The sequence below is a fragment of the Carettochelys insculpta genome, chromosome 2 (assembly GCF_033958435.1).
Source record: "Carettochelys insculpta isolate YL-2023 chromosome 2, ASM3395843v1, whole genome shotgun sequence".
Taxonomy (NCBI): domain Eukaryota; kingdom Metazoa; phylum Chordata; order Testudines; family Carettochelyidae; genus Carettochelys; species Carettochelys insculpta.
In genome coordinates this window covers 211,708,682-211,728,941 of record NC_134138.1, presented here as the reverse complement: position 1 = coordinate 211,728,941, position 20,260 = coordinate 211,708,682, and positions in this window count along the sequence as shown.

The following is a 20,260-nucleotide window of genomic DNA, read 5'->3' as shown; positions in this document are numbered from 1 at the left end:
TCAGCACCGGCACAAGGATTGGCAGCTCAGTTGGGGTCAGGGGTTGTAGCAAGGAAGTCATTTGCTATATTAGCTGTTCTTAATGCCTTGCTAATTCCCCAATTAGCCGCTACTGTTGTTGTAGTTGCTGCTGGCTGGCATGTTGTTCCATCATCCCCTTCAACAGCGACTCCATCGTGCTACAGTGGCTAGGCTCACACTCGCTAGGTCTATGGCTGGCATTCTTGCTAAGGTCCTTCCCGCAGGGCTGGCGTTTGCCTACATTCTCCATCACATGTAGGTAGGTCCCACTAGTGGCAAGGTGGCCTCATGGCTAGGTCCCCACAGCACCTAGGAGCCTGCAGCGTAGAACTCCAGCCCACTCACTAGAGTCTATCACTTTAGTTTGGGGGAATAGCCATGAATATCTAATGTCCCTCTCCTTAGTGGGGGGAGGGTCTCTTGCTCAGGCCCCAGAGGTGTCCAAGGCAACTCCTGCCTCCTTGCAGGTCAGCCCCAATCTAGGCTAGCTTCCTTCCTTTTAGCCTACTGCCAGGCCTGACACTGGCTGCAGGTGAAACAGAGTGGGGCTAATTAGGCCAGCAGGTTCTGTTTAGCTCCTGCACTGCCAGGCCTTCCTCTCAGTCCCTTACAACTGCGAAGAAAGAAACCAGTGGAATCTGACAACCCTGGGCATGGGAAACAGTAAACAAAAAGTCTTGAGGGCCACATATAGAACCCAGAGGGGCCTCCCACCTCTGCTGTAATAGCTATTTAACCATATGCAATCAATATATATTAATACCATGGTGACTCATACACTGGCAATATATATGCAGCTACATAGTTTCCTGTCTTTGGATTGTTGTAAAACTACTCAGCTTGATAGATGTAATATATTTGGGGGAAAGCCTTTATGAGCAAATTATAGCGTATTCTGTACACAGGATGTAACATTCAAACAATTCACTAAATACAATCTCAGGTCATAATTTCTACTGGAGCTACTGAAGAAACTCTTTCATAAACTTGCAGAGTCAGGCAGCTACTATTTTTATATGAAATAAATTAAGATGAACAAACCTATGTTTGGAGATATAGTCCAACCAGGTACTCAAGTCAGGCAATTGCTATTTGTCTATATATAGGTTATTTACCATCACAGTCACAGTATAATTGAGAAGATTGATGTTATAATAAGGTATTTAAAATTTTCTAGAAAAAACTGTGCTTTGGATGTGAACTTCTGTGTGTTTCACCTTTGGGGTGAGTTCTTAGGGGAGCATTTCATAAAATTCTGTTTAACTGTGACTTAACCACATGTGCAAAAGTAGGCTTTATATATGTTTGTTTTTCCTGGTGCTGTTTTTTCACTTAAATAATGTAGGCCTTAATTCTGTAAAGACTTACAGACTTGTTTACACTTCAAAATGAAAATGGTCTTATTGACATTAATGAGGCTACTTACAAGCATATAACTTTGCAGGACCAAGGGCTTAAATGTTTTGTTCTGATAATTTAAGATTGCCCTGCGTAATATTCAGTGAGAATAGTTTGTAGAGTACCATTTGCAGGATCACAGCTAATTTAGGAGAAAGCAAACCTAACAAATGCTGATTGGTACTTTGTAATGATCACCTCCAGAACACTCACCTGGTTAGAGACTCTAAAAAACAAAAAAAGAAGCCTTGTAGCACCTCAGAAACTAACAACATGATTTATTAGTTGATGAGCTTTCATGGGACAGACCCACTTCTTCAGATCTGGAAATTCTGTTCTGGTTAGGGACTGTAAAAGAGTTAGTCTGCATGTGTACAAATCCCTGGTATTTGGATTTTCTAGTTTGTTTACCATATGTGTAGAAAATAATACAGAACACATGCTAGTGATTAGCAAAGTTGCTAGTTGCATTGCATATGTAAGATGAAATATCTTATCCTAGTAGTCACAACCAGTACTTTTGATTTAGTCAATTTATTTCTTTCAATCAGAATACAATAGGTACCACTTCTGACATGTGAAAACTCTGTCATAAACACCTGGGGCTTTTGAGACCATTGTATTTTAACTTGAAATAATACTCTTTTCTTCGAATATAGTGCATTGCATTGTAGGATTTTATCATGCTTTACACATTTAAACTGACTGAGCCTCTCCTATGGACTGTAACAAATAAGTATCAGCAACATTCCCACAGAAAAAAGCCAGGCTTTTTTTTACAAGTGCTGCTGGTAACATGAGATACTATAAGCCCAAACATTTAAAACATTCAAGAATAACTATGTTGATTTTGAGTGTCAAGGATCTACCCCTCTTAAGTGCTACCCATAGGATACTATTTAAAATCACAAGAGGAATACCTACAGCCCTCAATCTGCACTGTAAAGAAATCATTCATTCATTTGTAAGGATTTTTTTATTCAGTTTTAATTTTTGTCACGATAAAACAAGCTCTACACTAATTGTGGTGCTATCTGATTAAAATAATAGTTTTAGTACTCTATGACTATGTATACACTAGGCTCCCCCTTTCAAAAGGGGGATGCTAATGGACACTTCAGAAGATGCTAGTAAGGCGCTGCAATGAATATGCAGCGCCTCATTAGCATAATGCTGGTCGCAGTGATTTGAAAGTGCCACTTTTGAATCATGCACAGCCGGTGTAGACAGGGGCCCCAGGATTTGAAAGCCCCTTATTCCTATTTGACTTTCAAAGGCTGGTGGAGCCTTTTGAAAGGCCTCCATCTACACATGCAGCACACGATTCAAATACAGCACTTTTGAATCACTGTAGCTGGCGTTATGCTTATAAGACACTGCATATTCATTGCAGTGCTTCATTAGCATATCCCAAAGTGTCTCATTAGCATCCCCCTTTCGAAAGGTGGGGAGGGCTGGTGTAGACACAGCCTATGTCCCTTTCACTCTTCTTTTCTGCTTACCTGTCTGTATCTAACATAGGGAAGAACAGTACAGGAAATTCCTTGTTGGTCTTGCTGAATCTGTGATTTCAAATTTTGCTTATTAATTATGTGTTGGTGTTGGCACAAACATGCAGATTTTAACTGAAATACCTGAATCATCATACTTATTTTTATTGAGTAAAGATTGGGCATCATTGCAATCGGCTTTCATGTCAGATGCACAAGAGTCAGTCTTATTCACCTACTAGGATTTATCCTTCCAGGCAACTAACCAAAGTACACCGCCTGTATTGCTGAAAGGGAACCAAATTGCTGTGTGTTTTAAGAAAAGTGTATAACATGATTTTTAAAAGAATAGTTACAAAAATGAAATTCATCATACAATGTATTTTGATGAAAGGGCGTCACTGTCTGCTTCACCAGCAATCTGAAGAGGATTCAGTGGAGACTTATCAAGAAGGAAGACACAGAATGATGCATTGAGCTGGAAAGATTATAATTCAGCTAAGATGGAACATAACCATCTACTTCTTTTGAAAGCAATAAAAAGGATCACTGCAGTCCTAAAACAGGTAACAACGGGCAGACTACTGCACCTGGTTGATATGGTGCATGATATTTATTGCAGGACAAAAGCCTATCAAGAGGAATAATGGGTTGCAACAATGAAGTATACTAGAGACTTAATATCTAGAAAAGTTCCTAATGACAAGGTCTGTCCTGGCTCAACCTGCAACCATATGTGGATGTGAAATATTTTGGCCCTGATTCAACCAAAACCACTTAGGGCTACGGTGACCAGCCATCCTGTTTTAGTCAGGACTGTCCCTTTTATTTAGCTCCCTAGAGAGCATTCCAACTCTTCCTGTAAAAAACAAACTGACTGTCCTATATGTTGTAAAGCAGGGACCTGAATTTTAAAGAGACAGCTCTTTAAACAGCAGGGGCTCTGTGCTTAAAGAGCTGGCTGGAGAAGGTGAGCAGGCTCTTTAAACTGATTGTTTAAACACACTGTTGCCAGCAGCCTCTGGGCCAGTGAGGGGTGGAATGGAGAAGAGGCAAAGCCATCTGCACTCTTTGCTCCCACTGCTTGAGAAAGACCGAGGTGGTTGTGTTTCAGATAGTTCCCCCAGAAACATTACTGACAGGTAATAGGATTAGGATAGGGAGGGTAGGGCATGGCCCTATGGCAGGGAATGGGGGACAGCCACTTGGGGGAAAGGGGAGATAGCTGCTTGGGGAGGGTTGCACTTTGCTTGATAGCCCAGAGGCAGCACAAACAGGTAAGTCTCTGGAGTATAGGGCAGCTTGACCCAGGACAAGGGTTAGATGGGGGATCCTGGGTTTGGAGGAGTCCCATGAAGGGTGCGGGGACATGGCTCAGAAGGGAGCAGAGACAAGAAGAAGGGGACAAAAAAGGTGAATCATACAGGAGGGCTGATAGGGCTGTAGTCACTCTTCTGGGGGCCAGGTCTATTAGATTTTGTGGGGCCCTCTAGGATCTGAGGTGAGCACAAAAATAACGGGTTCAGAATGTAGAAGCAGGGTTGGGGGGGGGAGCTTCGAGGCTGGGCCAGAAGACGGGTATGGGATGAGGTGGAAAAAATGTGAGGTGATGGGAGAAATAGGGTCGGGGTAGGGAGTTTGACTGCCCCACTTTGCATAGGTGTTAATGGTTTAGAAAGGACAGAATTCTGTTTGCAACATAATCCTTTGTTACTTTACTAATTGATGCATGGTAAATTAAAAGCTGGAAGAACTTTACCATAGATCCTGTTTATTTAACTTTTCGATTAGAGTTGGAGTTCCAGATGAGTGATTTCCATCAAGTGTTAGCATTTGTTTGGAGAGGGGTATTTGAACCATTTGGTGCAGCCCTTATCTTAGTCGGGCCCTGCCCCGGAGAGTGGGAGAGCTCGCTAGGCCAGAATCACTGGCAGGGGGATCAGGGACGAAGGGGTGGATCACAGGTAGCAATTAGGAAATAGGCACCAAGTGGCCTGGGCCTGGGCATCTCTGGGTAGGGGAAAGGACCTCTCATGCAGTCTTACACATTACAAGCTCTGAAAATCCTGTTTACAGAATGGTGTATTAGAATGTAGGTCTGTTGTATGCAGACTGGTGGCAGGTTGGAAGGTTTGGCAATGGGCTTGGCATAGTGTGTATGGACATAAGAAAGTATGCTCTCCTGTATATTGAATACAGAGAGATATTGAAAGGTATCAGGTGTGGAATAATATATTGTTTTGCTTTGAAAGCGAGGGGCATGATATATTGATTGTAAATCCACTGACTCCGATGAAATCAAATGAGGGATGGAGGTGGTGAGGAAATGGGCCTAGCAGGTTTTGTTCTCTTTTTATATTGCTGCAAAAGTATCAGATGGCTTATGTTGTTCCAGAACCCAGCCTCAGAGCTCCTCCCTGCTTCCAGCCTCCTGGCCTGACTCCTGCCCTCTATTACTGACTCCTGCTCTCCTGCACGCACATCCAGCTCTGATTTCTTGTAGCTCACTCACATACGCCAGCCCTTCCCCATGTAGTCCCCAACCCCCAGCTCTGGCTCCTGCACCTGTCTCTCTCTCTCTCACTACCAGCCCTCACACTACCAGTCCACACTCTGGGGGACAAGAAGACGAGGACAAGGCAGGTACTTCTATACAGCAATAACCACTTAACTGTAGGTATATATATTTAAATTTTTACCTATTTTGTTATAATAATGCAGTATATCTTTTAAATGGGTGCTCAGTCAACTTAATGTTATAACTGAATGTTTGTACTGCATAGGTCTGGTAATTGCCATTGAATACTCTTAAATCTGAGCAATTTTACCAGGTGTCCCGTATTTCAAATAGAGAAATATGGTCACCTTACTTAGTGCAGGTGTACAGAGGGAATTTATAATAGATTCAGTTGAATTAAACTGGATTGAAAATGCTTACGATCACACAAATCATGTAATTATAATGCACTAACTGATTTATTGGGAACACTGAATTGCTCTTTGAAAATGAACTAAGTTTGCATCAAATTGAGTTAGTTCAGTGTGTTGCTCATGCGGACACGATACTTCTGTGCATTCTTTTGGCACTGTTCCAACACCCATCCCACACTGCTTTGTGAGCAACTGTTAGTGACTTGTCTGTTTATCTGTGTACTCTCCGCTGGTCTATTGTCAAGTTGACCAGATGTCCCTTCCCCCCCCCAGTTAAAAACAGATTGGGGATAGAATCTGCCCAGTTGCTACTAGATTCACGTATATCAGCACTGCTGCAATAAAACCCCAGAAACCATACAGCATGCCTTGATCATCCACCTGGAGCCATGCTGAGACCCTGAATCTCATTGCCACCTCGGGAACAGTGTTTATACAGGAAGCTCCTGGAATAAAGATTTTGTGTGGACATTACTAGGCAGATATCCACAAACGGCTACAAACAGGGTATTGTTTAGTGCTGGGTAACAGCAAGAACATCAAGAGGTCTTACATTTAAACCAGAGATGCCAGGCCAATGTCCAGCAGCAGAAGTCATGTGCCCATTTCTTGGAGAATCTGGACAAGATGTTGTCCAATTACATGAGTACCCAACTGAAGAAGGCTGTGGCTCTTGTTGCCTGCATTTCCCCACTCCCCAATGAAAGCCATCAAGATTCAGTGGAGGATGAACATGAAGAGACCAGTGAAAATCTGTCCAATGAAAGTCAGGTGTCTGACAGCAATTCAAAAATCAGCCAGAGAGAGTATAAGCATGGGATTTTGTAAAATTTTAACTAACCTGGTTTCTGCTATGTATCTCAAAATGCAAAGACAGAAGCATCCCAGAATGCATGTTGCTGACCACTAGACAAAGACCATAGGATACCTCAGAGAAGTCTCCATGCATTCTTAGTACACTACAAACTGATGCTATGTGTACAAAGTGATGAGAACTAAAAGTAGTGACGGTGTCTCAGGTGCAAATTATTATTTCAACTTAAGTACCGCCGGTTGAATAATATGCATCCTCCAGGATACTATGCATCCTTCAGCCTTTGGGCATGTGATTAAATCTCATTGATTTCGCTGAGGCTGCAGAGCCTTCCTAAACCAAAGTCAGTTAGGCACCTCAAATATAGATACTCGTGTGCATAAATTGTTTGCAGGACTGGGACCTTAGTATATGGAATAGATTCTGAAAGTTTCAGCAGTTGAGCTATTTAAAACTAGAGCAGAGCTAGCACTAAATAACAAGAGGTTGCAATTCTGCATTGGCATGGGGATGGAAGATGCAACCCAAGTCTTTCATATCCACATTTCAGTGATCAGCATACTAGCAGTGTGCTGATGAACAACAGCCAGTGAATCAGATTGCAATCAGTGTACATGACAATGGAGCTAAGTGCAGTGCAACTCCAATCTGTGTAGGAAAGCCTGCACTTCAGCAAAAAATCTGAATCTTAAAAATATTTCAGACAAAGCCTGCATATTATGGGAAAATTAAACTGCAATTTAAAAATAAAAATCAGATTCATTTCCACGTCATTTGCAAGGTCAAAAAAGGTTCTCACAGTGCTGTTGCCAGCACATGCTTGCAGCTGGTGAAGCTAATAATGGAGGGAAAATAATGCTGACCTTATATATTTTAATAAGAATCAATTTGAAATACTATTGCTGATAATCTATTTAGAATTCTGGTCAATCAGAGCATGGAAGGGTGGCACCTGGGAATGGTGTGGGGAGGGCACTGAGCCATGTGCCTCCAAGGGTGCTTCCCAGGGAAGCTGCATCCTCCATCACCCAGGCCTCACAGCCCCAGGCCACTCCTGTGCCCTCTCCCTCCCAGACTCTCGTCCTGCACCCTTCCTCCTGCCCAGATCCTCAGTCCCACCCTGCTCCCATCCTAACTCCCACACTCTCTTCTATCCTGACTCTCCACCCACACCCAGCTCCTGACTCTTCTCTCTCAGACTCCACACCCAAACCTTCCTGCATCCTTCTTCCCACCCATACCTCCAGACCACTTCTGTACGCTATGCAGTCCAGACCTCCACCCCCAGCCCAGTCCTGCACCCTCCCTCCCTCCCTCTCAGATCCCACACCTTAAGCCCACTTCCTGGCAGTCCTCTCCAGCACTGAACCCTTCATTTTCAGCCCCGCACCGAGCTCTGGGGCTGGATTGCAAGGGGAATGAGGGGAGTCTCTCCTTTATTTCAATGGCCCCCCAATCTGAAAAATGTTCCCCCACCCCTGAATTAAAGGAACCACCATGATAAAGATTTTAATAAAAGTTGTTCTTTCAGAGACACTGTCAACTTGCAACAAACTGCTGTATACACTAAATAAAGGCAACAGTATTTTAATGTTTACGGTTGTCTTTTTAATTTCACAGCCTTAAAAATCAGCTGTAAAAATTTTTTTTTTCTGCTGCTGTATCTGTGTGAGTCACAACAGCAGAGTAATTGCCCTCTGGTCTCTAGAAGAGGGCTGAGCAAAATATGACCCATGGACTGGTTCTGCCTCACAGACAGAGTGGGGAGCCTCAGGCAGGCTTATTCCCTGCCTTGCCCCCCATACTGCTCAGAAAAGCAGCTTCAAGGCCCTGTTTGTTTTTCACTAGCACTGAGCCCAAGAGGAAGTGGGGAAAGGCTTCATGCATTGCCCCCTCTGGCCCCAGCACAATCACATTGGCTGGTTTCTAGCCAGAGGGAACTTCCTGCTTGCAGCACCCCTCCTGCACCCCTCAGGATCCTGGCTATTCACAGACACGCATAGTCCTTGCCATGGTCAGGCAGGCAGGAAACCTTCCTGAGAAATCAACTGGGCTGCTGGCCAAGAGTCACCCAGGTAAGTCTCCTGGACAGGGCCTACTTCTGGCACCCCCGGCCTGCCCTCCCTTCAACCCCCAACCCCCTTGCACCCACACCCCAGATAATCCAAACCCTCTTCCCTCCTGCTCCTTCATCTGTACCCCACATAATCCAAAGCCTCCTGACCTTCTGCACCCATACACACTCCCTGCCCGTATACCCCAACTCCCTGCCCCATATCACAACTCCCTCCTGCCCTCAGTCACAGCCCAACCTGCACTCCACTCCTCTTCCTCAGGTCACAACCTTCTGCCCTAAGTCACAACCCAAACCCCTGCACCTCTCCTGCATCTCAGCCCCTTGTCTCAGGTAACATTCCCTCCTGCCCTAGGTCACAACACTGAACCCTGAGCTCCAGTCCCCTGCCCAAGTCACAACTGTCTTCTTCACGTAACGTCCCTCGTAGACCCCATATCCCAATCCCTTGCTCCAAGCTCTCTTCAGCACCCAACCATCATCTAAGACCCCACACCTCCTCCATTAATACCATGGAAAAGTGTAAGCCTGGACTACCTTCCAAATTCTTGGAGTGCCCCCCATCAAAAACTAATGCCCATTCCTGGTCTAGAATGTGCATCCTGTTATATTCAGGCACGGTTCTTCCTTCTCTCTGGTGCTATTGTAGTCACTTCTGCTGTTCCTCCTGACATGCTTTAAGGGCTGGTGCAAATAATGGCATAGGATTGTGATTTCTTGTCCCCTTCTTTTTCTAGAGGGACAAAGGTTTTGGTCAGTTTCCCTGCTCCTGTTGGGGCGGCGAGAGTCAGGCTGCCACCTCTGAGAGGAACGGTTTCACAGGTCCTGTCAGGGGTGACAGCCTGACTCTCAGCTGTCACCACTGACAGGAGCTGGAAAAGTGACCAATGCAGGAGCGCCGATCAGTTTCCTGTCTCCTGTGAGCCAGACTCCCAGCTCCACGCCACTCACAGGAGACAGGAAACTGTCCAGCGCTGCTGTGCTGGTCAGTTTCTTGGCTCCCCTGGGTAACGCAAAATTTGACTTAAGCAGGTTCGGCACAGGAAAGCAACCTCTGCATAAGTCGGAGGTCTACTGTATTCTCCAAGAATAGTTCTTATTACCTGGCACCAAATGACCCTACTCTGCCCTGAGTCTCCTTTTATATGGGCTTGATAGGCCCTGATCGGGTGTCCCTTGAAACCTGTCTACTACTGGCTGCTTCCCATGCACCCTCCTCAGGGCTTTTGCAGCCCCTTCTCATCCAGCAAGCAGCTGACACCCTATCACAAGGAGCCAGAAGCCAAGAAGGATAATGGAGGCAGCATTCTCTTATATTCGCACATTCAGGTTCACACCCATTAATAATTGTTTTAGGGAAATTCATAAAAGGGTCACCCCTTTAATCATCTGAGAAATCATTCCCTGACACCAGCCATTGAGTCTGAGCATTGAAGTTGGTGAGAGTTTTTCAAGTGATTTCAGTGGGAACAGAATTTTCCCTGCCCCTTTTAGTGTCACACTTCAAACAAATATATGGAGCACTGCCAATCATTCTGAGCAAACACTCTCTCAGAATCTATTGCTATAGCCAGGTATTGGAGATTAAATATTTTGGGCTCACCTAATAATATCCAATATATTCGTATTGTCTGATGGGAGCTTTTTTATTTTTAAAGAGAATTTGATCTCCACAAATCAATCATCCTGCTTGCTAACATTTTAGGCATGATTGCAGTAAATTAGAAAAATAGGGTGACAAGCTGAACAATGAAATAGATCTTTTATCATTTTCCAATACAAATGTTATAATAGCACCACACACCGATTTATGCCTGTGGTGCTGTTTAAAAAAAATTAAAGGTCTGTAGCATCAAGGGGTACCCTCTTTCAAAGATGGTACAAAAAATAGGGTGGATAGCCATTTTCTATTGCTGTTACCAAGTGTTGTTATTTATTTTTTTTTTTTTGAGATTTGAATGTGCCATCTTTCAATTCTTTTTGGTTTAAAAGGACATGTAAAACTTCAGATTTTAAGTTTTCATCCCCTAAATTTGGATTTCATCTCCAAATACTTATGGTCAGATTTATGTAGTCTCACAATAAGCCTTAAAGATATAACTTATCTCATTCTTGTTGGCTCATTACCATCCTTTGTTTTGAATAAATTGTTTCTGTGTTGAAATTTCTCTTACTCTTTTTTATTTAACCAGTTAACCATTTAACAGTTTTATTTGAATCATCACAAAAATGTATTTGTGTTCTAAAATAATTGGCTTCTTTAACAGCAATATTATTTAATAGGGCCTTATTCTGTAGCAGTTCTGCATAAGCTTTTTACGATGAGAGTTTCTGATGTTCTAATTTTTTTTGTATTATTAGCTTTGTTAATAGCTCCAATTATTCTTGACTTTGGCATTTCCTAATTTTGTAACATACACCTAAAAATCCAGATTCTGAAAGTCATTTTGAAAGCCTTCAATATATACGGTATGATGCAGAGCTCAAATTAAAATTTATATAGTTCTTGATTTTCTTTTAATGGTTATTAGAAATTCTTTATCTTTAAATAATGGAGTGTTAAATTTCCAGTGCAAATCCCTTTATATTCATCTCTTAGTATTATCTCTATTATTCTACCTGTGTGTGATCAGATAAAAGGAAACATGCACCTTAATTCCTAATAGATTCCCAAAGAGTTTTTTGTCCAGGACAAAATATCCGGTCTCACATAAGACTGGCTTACCTCAGAATAGGAAGCTTAATCCTATTCTCAGTGAAGTTCATGTTCATAAACATACCTGTGCATATATGTAAAATTGGGAATTCAATTTTCTTTATTTTCTTTCCAGGTTACGTTTTGTCTTTATTCCATTCCACTGCTAACTAAACTTAAATAATTACTTTTCTTATACAATTTCTATGAAAAATATTATTAGGAAACCTAAAGGCAAGGTTGCTAACTCTACTTCTGTTGATTAGTATCCTGGATAATGGAAATCCTGAAGGAATATTGTGCTTCCTAAGCAGTAATGGTGGAACAATCTGTTCCTGTGAGGACAGCAAGCTCACCAAAAATAATCCAAATTATCTTCTATTTTTTCTTTTTGTTTATTGAATATATTTGAATGATGGGATATAGGATTCTAACCTCTCTCCCCTGTATTGTGTAAAACTGATCAGTTCGTTGGGTGACTATTGATTAAACAGATAATTGAAGAACTCTGTGCTTTCTCCTATAACACAAACCTTTTTAGTGGTATGCTTGAGAAATAATCTAATTTATTATTAATACTGATTATTTGTATTACCATAGCAGTTAGGAACCATCCTTGCAGATCAGGATGACAATTTCATTTTCTAATTAAATTCCTTATATTTTGTCACATAGTTGTGATGCTTAAGTTATTAATGTAGTCACTTTTTTCTTATTTTTTCCTGGAATTGTTAATCAGTAACAACTTTATAATATTGGTCCAAATTGTTATAAGCACCACACCAGGTATGATGAAAACAGACAAATAAACAATGTACAGCCAACTCTTTCATATCCAGCATCCTATCATCTGGAATGCTCAAATAACTGTCACTTTAACCATAAGTAAATTTTAGTTACCTTTTCCATAAATACAGTATCTGAGAGTAAATACAAATAAATAGAGCATATATAGTAAACGTTTACAGTGCACAATACTATTGTTATCGGTAAGTAAAGTACTCTGCATATATTTTTGTTTCTGAATACCTAATCTTGCTTTTATTTAGTGTTATGCATTGCTAGGTATAACCTCTCTATTATCCAGAATATTTGAATATCTGGTAACCTCCTGGTTCTGGGGCTGCCAGATATTTAAAGAGTTTACTGTGCAGTGTACCATAAAAATAATCAGTGATTGAATAATGCAATAATTGTGGGTCTTGTTTTTTGAAAGCTGCATAGTAATAAAAGATCCATTTCACAACGGAAAGAAGAGATTTGCATGAGTCAATCTGATGTGTTATCAATTTCACTTTTGAAGACAGGGTAGAAGATAAAAAAGCAGTCATGTAGCAGTTTAAAGACTAACAAAATGATTTATTGGGTGATCAGCTTTCATGGGACAGACCACTTCTTCAGATCTGGAAATTCTGTCCCATGAAAGCTTCTCACCTAATAAATTATTTTGTAGTCTTTAAAGGTGCTAAATGACTGCTGGTTAGTTTTGTGAAGACACAGACTAACATGACTAACTCTCTGTGACTATTCACCAAGCTAAAAGATGTTTATTGTAATGAGTTTGTACCATACAATGCAGTGCAAAAATAATTATCAGTTAAAAGGATACCCACATTCTCAGGTTGCCAAAATATCTCACTTTAAATGTAAATTTGTGTGGCACATTATTTAATAGTCATTAGTTTTGTTTAAACTGATATTTTTCATGCTGACTGGAAGGTAAACTTGTCAAATATGTTTTAAGCTCTTTTTTTTAATCCGAATTTGTCGCCTGTCTCCAGTCTCAGCCTGCATACAGAAATAGTTGGAACAAGTATGTGCTTATATTTATATGATATTTTCTTACTGCTTTCTCACTGAGCATCGTGTGGTACCTAGAGGTACTGAGACTTCATACTAGGGTGAGTGAAGTCTCTGCTTTACAGCCTCAGCTGAGAAACAGCTGGCTTTTAGCTCATGTGGTAGAGTGCAGGGCTTTAGACCCTATATTCAGGAGTTCTATTCCTGGTGCCAGCAATCCAGGTCTGTTGGTGTTACAACTGGAACAGAATTTCTGGGCAAGATCCTCAACTAGTTTAAATTCATATAGCTCCTTTGGCTTCAGTAGAGCCATGCCTATTTACACTACCAAAATGGCAGTTTTCTGTCCCCACCCTCACTGCATCACCTGTCCCTACAAAACACAAGGCCCTTTATTGGCACAAAGGGTCAAGTGATATTATGACCCTTTGACTATAGTAGGAGGTCTTTCCATTGAGTGTCTCACATGAGTGTGATTTGGACTATTTGATCTGCATAGTTGCATTGCATCACAGCATGAGGGGTGGGGTTCTGCTGCTTTCTGTGCTCTATAGATCATCTTGAAACAATTCATTTTTAAAGGCACATACCTATATGCTTTCAATGGATGATTTCAATGTCTAAATTTCCTAAAATCAAACTAAGAAGCTCTCAAGCAGCATTTTTCTCACTTTGTCTATCTGTAAATTTCTATCATCATTGACAGAAATTTCTGTTGTTGGTTTGTGTGTGTGTGTGTGTGTGTGTGTGTGTGTGTGAGAGAGAGAGAGAGAGAGAGAGTGAGTTTATGGTGAAATCGATGTTTATCACCATTTACCACCATTAAATAAAAATTTAAGCCTCCAAAGCCTATGTATACACCAGACAAGCAAGGACAGCATTTCCTTCCTGCAAATGCCATCCAGGCCATAAATATCACGTTTGGGATTTTTTTTTTAAATTGCATACTTCTGATCAAATGAAAAATCAAAGCTAATAAATCAGGTACCAGTTTAGGATGAATATACAAGACTTTGTACGATATATTTCTCCTTAACGTGCTAGAGATAGACTGCAAAGCATGAGAGTGTTTCGTCCTAACTGACAAAATACAGTATACAAGAAAAAAAATACCACTGTGCTGCCCTCAGGATCAGGGGTATCAAGTTGGAAAGTAATGCGTGCTGGTTGCCTCTGTATTATATATTCTGGGGCTGATCCTAAAGGCCCTTGAAATCAGTGGAAAGGCTCCTATGATGAGGCCTTTGTGTGAAGAAATGTAGGCACAGCCTTTTAAAAAGAGATGATTTCAAGGCCAAGTCACTTCAGGTTTGTGTTGCCCTCTAGAAGCAACTAATGTGCAAGTAAGAGGGAGCAACTTATATCTGGCCAGGGCAGAAATCAAACGCTCGTTTTCACCTCTGCACCTGTAAATACAGCCATTAAGGATGCTCCTGTAGGATCTCTGATCTACTGTGAACACTGTATGTGTGGGATAGTTTCTTTTTGAAAAGTGCATCAATTAGAATTTGTTTTCTTGTGAATATATGTTGTCCTCTGTTCTGTACATGCTGGGGCTGTATGTCTGTGATTTATTAGTCTCATAATTGGTGAGAAGTCTCATCTATATTTTTTCTGCTCCTTAGCTATTGTCTGTGATGGCTGATATTAAACAATATTTTCTTGACTGTGTGTTGCACTGGGTGAGTCCGCCTTTCATCAGCTATATTCAAGATGCTTTTGTCTGCTGATTTGTCTAATCCTTGAGGTAGTTCTATGCTGTATGAGACAATGGAGATCATCTAGGAATCAGACTGTTCTTTGAAATGATGAGTTCAGTGAAAGCCAGAGAGAACTAATTTATCAGTGCAGCCATCCCCCATATGTTGAATGCTGGTAACATCTATACTTACTTCAGCTGTCTATGATCTCTGCTTCCATAAGATGGCGTGTAACCCGGCTTAGATGATTCCTTTGCCATAGATATCCTTCTTCAGTTGCAGCATCTTTATATCAGTCTGAGATGACAGTATCTGCTGCCTTGCTTTGCATCTTTTCTTAATATAACTGATAGTTCTTACATCACATCTGATTGCTACAACTACACAATTGGCAAGCTATTAGGTCTCCAAGAGATGTGAGTGCAGATGCTTTTACAGCATTGAGATAAAACATTGCATTTTCATTATTGGAAACATCCCGCCTCACTGAAACACCACCACATGATTTCTACTCACATTACAGACTCACCTAGAAATAATGGGGACTTAGGGTGCTTTTTATACTGCTCTGTTTGAAAGTAGATTTTTGGTTCATCTTTTTACTTTACATTCTTTTTTACACTACAGGGGATGATGTGGCTCAATGTGTTCATTGCCTGCCTGACTTCCCTCTGTTCTGTGTACTGTGGTGTGTAATTAACAAGCAATGTGCCTTTTATACAAAGCAAAAAGCAATTGGTGGACTACATGGCAATTTTCTAGTATACTACTGTGTTTCCAGAGCTTTGCACCTTGCTGCTGGCACCTTTACTGATATAATAGTGTAATTTTTAACACACCAACAGAAATGCAATGAAAAGGTAAAGCCATACTGGCTTCTTCAGCACCAGAAAACCAAGAAGTTAAAATGTTTGGCAAAGAGAGGACAACATTCTCAGGGAAAATGACTGTACTTCCAAAATTCTCAGGGTACATAAAGATTAACAATTTATTATTTTTTATATTCCCATTACCATTTTAATTCATTTACAAGCGTGATCCCTTTAACTTTGTTCTGAACAGAGATCTTCGCTATCTTATTCATTACAGAGCAATTCCCTGGACCTTTGATATTTGCAGGAATGGGACATGTCCTACTTAATTTGCTTCATTAATTGGTCATACTAGTGTATTGGTGTCAGGTAAACCTTTTTTCCCCTCACCTGGCTTTATAAACTCTGGATTCCTTTTTTCCACCCCAGTCATTTGAGTAAGTGAATTTTACACACAAAAGCTCATGACCTAATAAATGCGTTAGTCTCAAAGGTGCCACAGGGCCATTATTTTTTCCCTGTTCATCTGCTCAGGAACTAAATCTTATAAAGACAGTTCTACATAATGTACATTTATCAGTAAAAGTACAGTAACTATCCTTTTTAACATCTAAAATATGTTACATAATTACATAAAATCAACTGAAGTATTATGAATGTTACTGAGGTCATTAAGTAGCCCATTAAAATTGTTACCGTGACAATGACCAAGTTATTATGAACTGTAATATTTAAAGGGCAAGGCAAAGGTATTTTGAACAACTACCAGGATTAAAATTTTTGTATAATAATTTATTGCTCATGAAAGTGAAGGATGGCTGTGCTAAGCATTGTGTAGCCAGTTTTGCAAGTGTGTAAACATGGAAAACTCTTTGGCTCCATCTACACTACAAACTTTCTTCAAAGTTAACTTCAAAGTAAGGGGCGCCCACCAGCGCAACGCAGAGGCCTTCAACTGGCTGGCCAGTGGGCTCACCGCCTGAGGTCACCACTACTGCACTGGCAGCCTTGTCAGGAAAAAGGTGAAAGACCTGAGGCAGACATACATCAAAGCCTGGAACACTGCCAGCCGTTCAGGGGCATGGTCCGTGCACTGCCACCACTACAGGGAGCTGCACAGGCTCCTGGGGCAGAGGGATTCAGCTGCCCAGGAATACCTCGTGGACACTGCCGTTCCCCCTACCCCTGCAGACACCAACGAGGAGGCAGGCATCTCTGGCACTGCCAGCACCCCTGCGCAGGGATTGGCCCATGGAGACCAACGCTGATGATGAGGGCTCCAGTGACGGGACACATGTCATCGCCCTCCCCTGTGGGACACCCAGCTGAACCTCATCTACCCAAGCCTCGCCTGAGCCCTGGGAGGTTGCAGCCAGTATGTACAGGGCAAGCAGGATGTCACAAGGTCTGGAGATGAGGCCCGCCCCAAAACAGCCCCATAGCCCACATGCTTGGGGATGGGGGTGGGGGAGGGAACATGGGCCAATCTTCACCATGTGGGAACCTCGGGGCACCCGGGATGCCATGGGTCTCATGGACCTTCAGGCAGCGGGGAGCAGGGTGGGAGCCAGTGGAGTGGGGGCCCCGGTTCCCCCGGTGTGGCGACCCAGAACTCTTGGGCCATTATTTGTCCCCTTTTTTCTCCGCAGGTCCATCGTTAGGAAGCCACCACAGCCCACTGGAGTGGGACACAGCTGCAGTGGGGCTGGGAGGCCGCCCCATCGCCCTAGCTTGCATACCACTGCAGCCGTGGCTGGTCCTCCCAGAGACAGCACTGGAGGGATGAGGAGGCAGCCGACAGCCGGGTGGTGATGCCAGAGATGACCAGGGTGCTTCGGGACTGGCTGGTGATGGAGTGAGACGTGTGGGTGTGGCTGGTCAGCAACCTGGATGTCATGGCCCAGGCTTTGGCCTTCCTTCTCACTCAACCTCCTGTCCCTCCTTGCAGCCACTCCTCCAGCAGCTGCCCCCTGAAGGTGCCCACCATGTACCAGACCTGTCACTGGCTGCCCATGTCAAACTGGCTTGGTGGCTGCTGGCTGGGGCAGGCACACGTGACCCAGACCCAGTGCCCCCCCCCCGCAGACACACCTTGCCGAGGCTGAGCCCACAGCACCTCCACCCCAGCCCTACCTCCCCATGGTCCTTGCCCCATCACAGCCCCGCAGGGAGCCCCAGACCCTGGCAGTAGGAGCAGTTGTGGCCACTGTAGCTCTCGCCCCACCATGCCACTGGGTGACTGACCCTTCTCCCACCCCATCCCCTGTCCTGGTTCAGTCCCCCCAACTAGCCCCCCTCCCAGTTCAGTCCCCCTACATAGCCCCCTGCTTCCCCTCTGTGGACTGCTTCCCCCGTGCACTGTAAATACTTTAACATGTTGTTCCGTTCTGTTTTCTCAAATACATTTATTGCCCAAAGTAGTTTATTGTTCCCACCCTAGCCCCGTGTCCCTGGTGCGCGATTGGAGAGATGTGAGGGGTGGAGTGGGCGGGGGTGTGTTTGGTGGGGGAGCGTGAGGGGTGGGAGAGTGTGAGGGGAGGGGGACTGGGGGGCCCATGGTGTGGAGTGCAGTTGGGAGGGTCAGGGCAGGCCCTGCATGAAGGCCTGGCACAAGGCTTCCCAGACCCTGATCCCATCCCTTTGGTCCTCATGGCATGGGGCAGCGGGTGGCTGTTCATACCCAGCCCCTGGGTCCACGGCTGAGCCCTGGATAAAGGATTCCCACTGGCCCTCCACAAGATTGTGGAGGGTACAGCAGGTGGCAATCACTGTGGAGACATCTGGGAGGCTGACATCCAGCCTGGTGAGGAGGCTGTGAAACCTCCCCTTCAGCCTCCTAAACTCCCGCTCGACTGTGCCTCTGGCGTGGTTGAGGTGACCTTTGAAGGTGTCCTGAGCTGGTGGGGTGCATCCAGTATAGGGCAGCATGAGCCACAGGTGCAGCAGGCATCATGATGTCCCTGAGTGGGCGCCCCCACAGGGGGACATATGCACCCTCCTGCATCCAGCGTCCTAGCAATGAATTTCAGAACACCGGGGTGTCATGGGCCCTGCCTGACCACTCCACGCACACATCCAGGAAACAGCCCTTTGCATCCACCAGGGCCTGGAGTACCACCGAGTGGTACCCCTTCCTGTTAATGTAGGTGCTGCCGTTGTGGTCCAGAGCCCAGATCACCATGTGCAGGGCTCTGAAACAATTGGGAAGCCCAGGTCCACGAACCTGGAGAGGGCAGGAGCACTGTGTTATTGGCTTAGACAACCTGCGGCAGGGGTGGGGCGGGAAGGAAGACGTGTCTATGAACGCCTGACCAGGACCCCCCCCACCCCCTCCACAGTAGCCCTCTCCCCGGGGTGGGCCCATCGTGGGGGCCAGACTTACCTTGATCAGCATTGCTGCAATGGTGGCCTTGCTGATTCCAAACTGGTGGCCGATGGACTGGTGCCTGTCGGGGTGGCCAGCCTCCACAGTCCAATCGCCACCCTCTTCCGCACCAGGAAAGCTGGCTTCATCCAGGTTTCCTGGTGCTGGATGACTGGGGCAAGCCAGTGGTAGAGGTCCTCAAATGTCTGGCGGGTCATTCTGAAGTTCCTCAGCCACTGCTTGTCATCCCAGTCCTCCAGCACCAGCCGGTCCCACCACTTGGTGCTGGTGGCAAAGGCCCACTGGTTCCAGATTTGGGAGGGGAGGGGCAGCAGGGCCGTGGCCAGGGCCTGGAGGCTGGGTCTTGTGCAGGTGACCAGGCTGCGCTGCTGAAATAGCAGGGCGACCAGCATGGCCAGCAGGCTAGCCAGGGTGGAGGGAACTTTGTCCTCAGGAGGGGTGCGAGTGGGTATGGTCTCCAGCTCTTCTCCCCAGCATGTGCTCTGCTGCTGTCCACAGCCCGGCAGCCTTGAGCATGTGCAGGCTGGGGGTGTTGGGAAGGGCCCTTTAAGAGGTCGGCTGGTTGCAAGCCCGGAAGAGCTTGTTGGTCATGCGGCCCGCTGCCTGCATAATTTCCTGGCCCTTTACTTTGATGTAGGGGTTATTGTGTGCAGACGTTTTACTCTGAAGCAGGGGGGAACCTACTTCAAAGTAAGGGAGGATGCTTTTTGTGTGTAGATGCTCTACTTCGAAGTTGCTTGCTTCAAAGTTAGTTTGTAGTATAGACGTGGCACTTTTGTTTGAAACTGAGCTTTTCGGGAGTAGAGATGGTAAAATGCATGCTGGTTTTGGAACACAAATATCCAATAGGAACTAAATGAAGGCCAACACATTTATCTATATCTTGGGAATAATGAGCTAGCAAACAATCCCCAGTGTCACCTACCTGAAATCACTACAAATGCATGTTGATAACAAGGAAATTGTCTCAGAAAGATAAAGCTTATTTTCAGCAAACATAGAGTTCCCCTTAATAGGTTAAAGCTATTATTCTTACTCGTGAGTATTTCCATGGACTGTTTGCATGGACGAGACATACAGGCTTTGGCCCCACTTAGAGAAATAGTTCCTTAAAAGTCTGGCAATTGTATGCCTTCATGT